The sequence below is a fragment of the Elephantulus edwardii genome, unplaced genomic scaffold (genome assembly GCF_000299155.1).
Source record: "Elephantulus edwardii isolate Elephantulus edwardi_28Jun2011 unplaced genomic scaffold, EleEdw1.0 scaffold00079, whole genome shotgun sequence".
Taxonomy (NCBI): Eukaryota; Metazoa; Chordata; class Mammalia; order Macroscelidea; family Macroscelididae; genus Elephantulus; species Elephantulus edwardii.
In genome coordinates, this window is record NW_006399829.1 from 12,465,451 (window position 1) to 12,472,628 (window position 7,178).

The following is a 7,178-nucleotide window of genomic DNA, read 5'->3' on the forward strand; positions in this document are numbered from 1 at the left end:
ATTGGGATGGGAGTGTCAGAGACAGTGCAATTGGCACAGGACAGAGCAGAGTTTAGGGCTGTTGTACATAGGGTCGCTATGAGTCGCAAGCGACTCCACGGCACACAACAACAACAACAACTGTCAGATCAACCATTTTTGGAATGGCCAGATGGTTGTCCTCTTGGAACAACTTGGTGCGCATATTTAGGGCAGCATCTCTTTCCTGGTTTGCCACCAATTCCTAGGGCCTTGTTTTTTGTCATTTCCTTCAGAACATCTTGAACTTCCTCCTTCATCACCATTCTGTCTTGGTCATGTGGTGCTTCATGAAATTTTTCTGTGTCAGCCTGCTGTTTTTGGTACAGTGACTCTGTGTACTCTTTTCATCTTCTTTTAATGTTCTTCTTGAATCATTCAACATTCTGTCCATAGCAACTTTAAGTATTGCAACTTAAGACTTGGTTCTGTGTTCCTTCAGCTTAAGAAATGCCATGTGAGTTCATCCCTTTTGATTCTCTGACTCCAGCTCTTTGCACATTTCATTGTAATACGTTTGTGTTGTCTTCCCATGCTGCCTTTTGAAATCTTCTGTTCAGCTCTTTAACTCCCTGCACTCTTCCCTTTGCTTGGCTTCAGTGTTCACTGTCTTCTGACATCCATCTTGGTCTTGTCTTCCTCCTCTTTCTTTGTAATGACCTTTCGCATTAGTAATGGGTGATATTCTTGATATCCTGCCACAGCTCATCTGGTCTTTGTTCAAAGTTTTTGCCTAGGGCCTCAAACTTGGTATAGCCTCAAGGTCAAATTTTGGTTCTTGTGAATTTGATTTCATTTTCTTTAGCTTTAGTCTGAACTTGCATATGAGTACCTGATGGTCTGTTTTACAATCTTGGCCTAGTTTTCTCAGATGACATTGAGTTTCTCCAATGATTCTTCCCACAGATGTAATCAATTTTATCTCTATGTAGACCATCAAGTGAGGTCCATGTGTACAGCTGTCATTTTTGTTTCTTACAAAAGGTATTTTCAATGAATAAATCATTGGCTGTACTAAATTCCATTGTTCTACCTCCAGCCCCATTTCTGTCACCAAGATCATGTTTTCCAGCTGTTGATCCTGCTTCCTTGCTTCCAACTTTTGCATCTTAGTCACCTCACCTATTATTATTAATATACCTTGGTTGCATGTTTGATTGCTTTCAACTGTAAACATTGATAGAAATCTTTTATTTCCTCTTTTACTCTGGTTGTTGGTGCATATTTTTGCATGATAGTTGTATTAACAGCTCTTCCTTGTATGCATATGGATATTACCCTGTAGCTCGCAGGGTTATATTTCAGGATGGATCTAGAAATGGTCTTTTTTACAATGAATGCGACCCCATTTTTTCTCACCGTTTCATTTCCATTTCCAACGTGGTAGATCATATAATTTTCTAATTAAAAATGTTCCAAGTCTATCCACTTCAGTTCGCCAGTACCCCATATGTTAATATTTATGCAATACATTTCTTCCTTGTACTGATCTGTAAAATTAAATCCAACCAAGGAGGGAGGTGGCGGTCTGAAGGCAACGCCAGGAAGGGTTTAATTTTTTTTAAAATGTGTCAGGCGCTCTCTGGTGGTAGAAACTGGAATTTCACAGCTGAGAGACATTGAATCATAACTGAAATGTTAAACAAGCAGCTGTAATTCCTACTGTCTTTTGCTTCCATTTTCCAAATAAAGTTCCAAATATACTAAGTCCATTTCATTATTTGGCCTAACCTTTTCAGATTTTTGGAGAGAGAGAAAGAGAGAGAGAGAGGGAGATTGAGATTGGGGGAAATTTCTGATGATAAATTTTGAAGCTCTGCTTTCAGCTTGAAAACATATTTGTCTTTCACATCAGAAAAGGCATCATAGTACTGTGGTCAGAGGAGGTTTTAGGGACAAGTTGTGTATCATTAAGTTGATTCCAACTCACAGCAACCCTAAAAGACAGAGTAGAACAGCCCCTATAAGGTTTCCAAAGCTATACCCAGTACAGAGCAGAGAACCAGAGATCTGGTGGATTTGAACTTCTGACCTTTGATTTAACAGTCGAATACTAATAATTTTGTCATAAGGATTCCTCTAGAGTTAGAAAGAACCAAATTTGACTTTTCATTCCACTTGCCTAAATCAAAGCAAGGCACAATCTCTCTAAACCTTAATTTCTTCTTCTAAAAGAAAATAAGAGCAGTGCTTAGTAAGGCTGTTTTGAGGATTAGAAAAGAGAGTAAACCACTTAGAATAGAACCTGGCACATGATAACTGAGCCCAAATCACTAGTTTTATTTGTAACAAGCCCGAAGACTGATACTCTTTGAAGAAAAAGCTGACTAATTTGGACTCGTAGTAGCTATTTTTAAAAGATTAACATGTAGTGTTACCCATGTTTCTTTAAACATTAACCAAGGGCCTGGAAAATTTAATATGTTACTGGGAAACTATACAAGCCACTAACTCTAGGTTCAGAACCAGGTAGACTCCTAGGAGGAATGTACTAAAAGCATCTTTACTACCCGGAATGGCTTTATCAGCTTGGATCAAATGATTCCTTTTTTCTTTCCCACAGTTTTCTTGTAAGCCCTTTAGTAATATTGACATTACTTTTAAGTTGCTGAATCACTAAGCTTGAAGAACTCAAACATGCTTTTCTAGCCTAAGGGAAATTCCAAAGAAATACTGCTTTCCCACTTAATTCCAGCTTGTCCTTAAATAGTTATGGGGCATTATTTCTTCCACAACACAGTTTAGTAGTGAGGTCAGACAAGGATGACAGATTAAAGGAAAATCAGAATTGGAGGTGGTGGGGAGTGAAGGACCAGAAATCAGGAAAACAGACAGAAGCCAGGAATCCCGGTTAACTTGATAACCTTGGGTTGTTGTTGTTGTTATGTGCCGTCGAGTCATTTCCGACTCATAGTGACCCTATGCACAACAGCCCTAAATCCTGCTCTATCCTGCGCCAACCACACCACCTCTGACACACCCATCCCAATTACCCCAGTCACTGAATCAATCCATCTCATACAGGGTCTTCCCCTCCTGCGTTGTCCCTCAGCCCTCCCCAGCATGATGTCCCTCTCCAAGGACCCGTCCATCCTGGCAACATGTCCAAAGTATGTCAGACGAAGCCCCAGAATCCTTGCCTCCAAGGAGTAGCTTGGTAATCCTCTCCAAGATAAATCTGTTTGTTTTCCTGGCAGTCCAGGGTACATTCAGTACCCTTCTCCAGCACCACAGCTCAAAAGCATCCACTCTCCTTCTGTCCTCCCTAGTTATTGTCCAACTCTCTGATGCATAACAAGCGATTGCAAATACCATGGCCTGTATCAGGCGCACCTTAGTCTCCAGAGAGACACTGTTGCTCCTGAGTACTTTAGAGAGGTCCCTAACGGCAGACTTTCCCATCGCGATACGCTTTTTGATTTCCTGACTGCTGGTGCCAAGAGTGTTGACTGTGGAGCCGAGCAAACTGAAGCTGTGAACACTCTCAATCTCTTCGTCATCCATCCTGATGCTGCCAATTGGTCCAGTGGTGAGAATCTTTGTCTTCTTGACATTGAGCCTCAGTCCATACTGAAGGCTGCAGTCCTTGACCCTTCGCAGCAAGTGCACGAGGTCCTCCTCAGTTTCAGCAAGCAGGGTTGTGTCATCTGCATAACGGAGATTGTTAATAGAACTTCCACCAATCCTGATGCCACAATTCTGCTCATAGAGCCCAGCCTCTCGGATAATCTGCTCTGTATACATGTTGAAAAGGTATGGAGACAGGATGCATCCCTGGCGTACACCCTTCCCAATTTTGAACCATGCAGTGTTACCCTGCTCTGTTCTGACTACTGCCTCTTCCAGCATAGTTTTCAGATGTAAAATAACGTAAAGGAGTTGGATTACGTTTATAAAATGCCTTTTAAGGGGGGAGAGGGAAGAGACAATTAAAAGAGAGAAGAGAAGGAAATAAATAAGAAGATGGAAAAAAGAAAATACGCTTTTAGGTATTTTGTGGCTTACAGTTGGATGCCTTTGTGCCAGCCTTTGACTCGTATATGCTCAACAGAACACAAGTTGCCCAGTCCTGCTTTATCCTCATGCTGGTTTATAGACAGGACCCTTCATAGGGTTTCATCAACTACGTGTTGGAAGTATATATCCAGGTCTTTCTTCTTAGTCCTATTAGTCTGGCAGCTCCACAGAAACTTGTTCAACATCATAGAACAGGCAAACCTCTGCTGACAGACAGTTGGTGGATGTTGAAGTATGTTGACTGGGGAACAAACCTGGCTTTCTTGCATGGAAAGCAAGAATCCTACCACTGAACCATGATTATGGTTGGTCAAAGTGTTTTCCAAAATGCTATCACTTTGCCCTATGTGCACACACACCTCGCTTGACCCACTTTCACAGTGTTATTATCCAAGGCAGACTAAATACAAACACAGAAAGATAACAGATTAAACACTACAGCCTTCAATAGGGTTACATCTCAACACCAAGAAAACCAAAATCGTCATCACTGGACCAATAGGCAACATCTTGATAATGGAGAAAAGGTTGAAGTTGCCAATGATTTCATTTTATTTGGATACACAATTGACATTGATGGTAGCAGCAGTCAAGAAATCAAAAGACATGTTGGGAAGAAAAAAAAACAACTACAAATAAAAAACCTCCAACATGTTGCACTGGGGTAATTTACTAAGACCTCTCCAAAGTTCTCAAGAGCAAGGATATCAGTTTAAAGACTAAGATATGCCTGATCCATGGCATGGTATTTTAAATTTCTTCTTCTGAAAGTTGGACAATGAATAAGGATGCCAGAAGAAGAATCAACATCTTTAAGTTATGATACTGGAAATAAGTATTAAATGGCCCAAGGACTGCCAAAACAACAAACAGGTTTGTCTTGAAAAATGTCCAACCATGGTGATCCTTACAGAGAAGGATGAGGAAACTCTGTCTCACACACTTTGGTCATGCTGTCAGGAGGGTCTAGTCCTTGGAAAAGGACATCATCCTGGGAAAGATGTGGCATCACTGAAAGAGAGGATGACCCTCACTGTGTGTCAATGGGCTCAAGAATATTAGAAATTGTGAGACTGGAGGAGAGGGTAATTTTCAGATCTGTTGTTCATAGTGTTGCTATGAGTTGTATTAACAGGTCATCCTTGTATGCAAATGGATAGTATCCTCTTACAATACTGTATTTCGGGATGGATCCAGAAATAGTCTTTTTAGATTATGAATATAAACCAATTTTCCCTCACTTTTTCATTCCCATCATAGTAGATCACATAATTTCGGATTCAAAATGTCTCATGTCAATACATTTAAGCTAGCCAATGCCTAGTATGTCAATATTTATGCGTTCCATTTCTTAACATTGTCTAATTTTTTTTATAAATATTACTGGTTTGCATGCAATAATTTGTTTTCCTTGTATTTTATTCATGTACTTTGTTTTGTTTTTTGTCCCCTTCCTCTGCCCACCAAACTCTGTGACCCTGGGATTTCAGACCCTGTGCTCCCTCAGTCCCCTGCCCCGACCCCTTCCCTCTTTGGAAGTCCCTACACATCTTACTAGTTAGCTTTCTGTTTTTACTTTAATGGTCTTATGAAATATTTGTTGGGTTTTTATGTATATATAATGTAATTCAAATTTATTTTCTTGCATTTTTTTATTGGTTTTCTTACATAGTTTGTATACATTGTGTTTCACAAGATTCCAATTTTCCTACATTCATATTTGGTACATTCCACTTTCCAAGTATTAGTGTTTCCCAAAATGAAGGCTCAGCCTCCAGTGCTATATCTGCTAGTCTAAGAGTACTCTATTGTTTATAGGGATTTTAAAAATATATAATATTTATGATTTTTCCCTTTCCCTCCCCAACTTACCCCACAATGCAACCTTGTTCCAGATTGTTGTCATATATACAATACCTAATCATATATTCCTTTCAGACAGTTTTTGCCCTCACCTGATCTAATGCAATATTCATTACTTTTCCCTCTTTCCCATTCTCTCCCCAACCCCGTATGTCTGTCCTATTTTATAACAGCAGTGTTATGTTATGCAGTGTTTTTCCTTTTGTGATTGAGATATTTTACTCAGCATAATGTCCTTCAGTTATGTAGTGTTGCACAATGTTTTAGGAGTTCATTGTTATTCAATGATGTGTAGTATTCCATTGTGTGAATGTACTATAGTTTTTCTATCCATTCTTTGATTGATGGGAACTTAAGTTGCTTCATCTTTTTGCTATTGTGAATAATACAGTAATAAACATGTGTGTGCATACAGCTGTGTGAGTGGTGGCTACTGAGTCAAATGATGTTTCTTTTTCTAACTTTTTGAGAAAGGTCCAAACTGCTTTCCATGGTGGCTATACCATTTTACATTCTCACCATCAGGGAATAGGAATTTCAATCTCTTCACAATCTCACCAGCAGTTTTTGGTTGCTGGCTTGTTGAACTTTGCTGTTGTTTCTGGGTGTCCATAGGGCTTTGAATACCTGTTATTTTTGAAGTGAATGTCCAATCCTTACTTGTAAATCTGTCTTAATTTGACAGCTCAGCTTTAGCATAATATCTGACAGATAAGAATTTTACCTAAAAATGCAGATGATTGAAAGCAAACATAAATGTATCTAAGCTATTAAGAGCATCACCATGCAAAGACACTTCAACATGAAAAGACATTTCTACAATAGAAAAATTGACAGATAAATTCAGCTGTGTCCTTTATCCATACCTTTTCAATCTATATGTGAAATAGATCATTTGATATGCTGGACTTCATGAGGAGGAATGTGGCATCAGGATTGGAGGAAGACTCATCAAAACCTGTGTTATACAGATAACAAAACTTAGCTTGCTGAAATTGAAGAGGACCTTAAGTGCTTGCTGTAGAAGGTCAAGGGCTATAGTCTTCTATACAGATTAAAGCTCAACATCAAGAAAACAAAGATTCTCACCACTAGGCCAACTGGCAGCCCATGATAAATGGAGAAGAGATTGAAGTTGTTAACAATGTCAGCTTTCTAGTTTCCACAATCAACATTCTTGACATCAGCAGTCAGGAAATAAAAAGACAAATTGCACTGGGTAAATCTGCTGTAAGAAAATTATCTAAAGTGCTAAAGAACAGTGATGTCAGTCTAGAGAC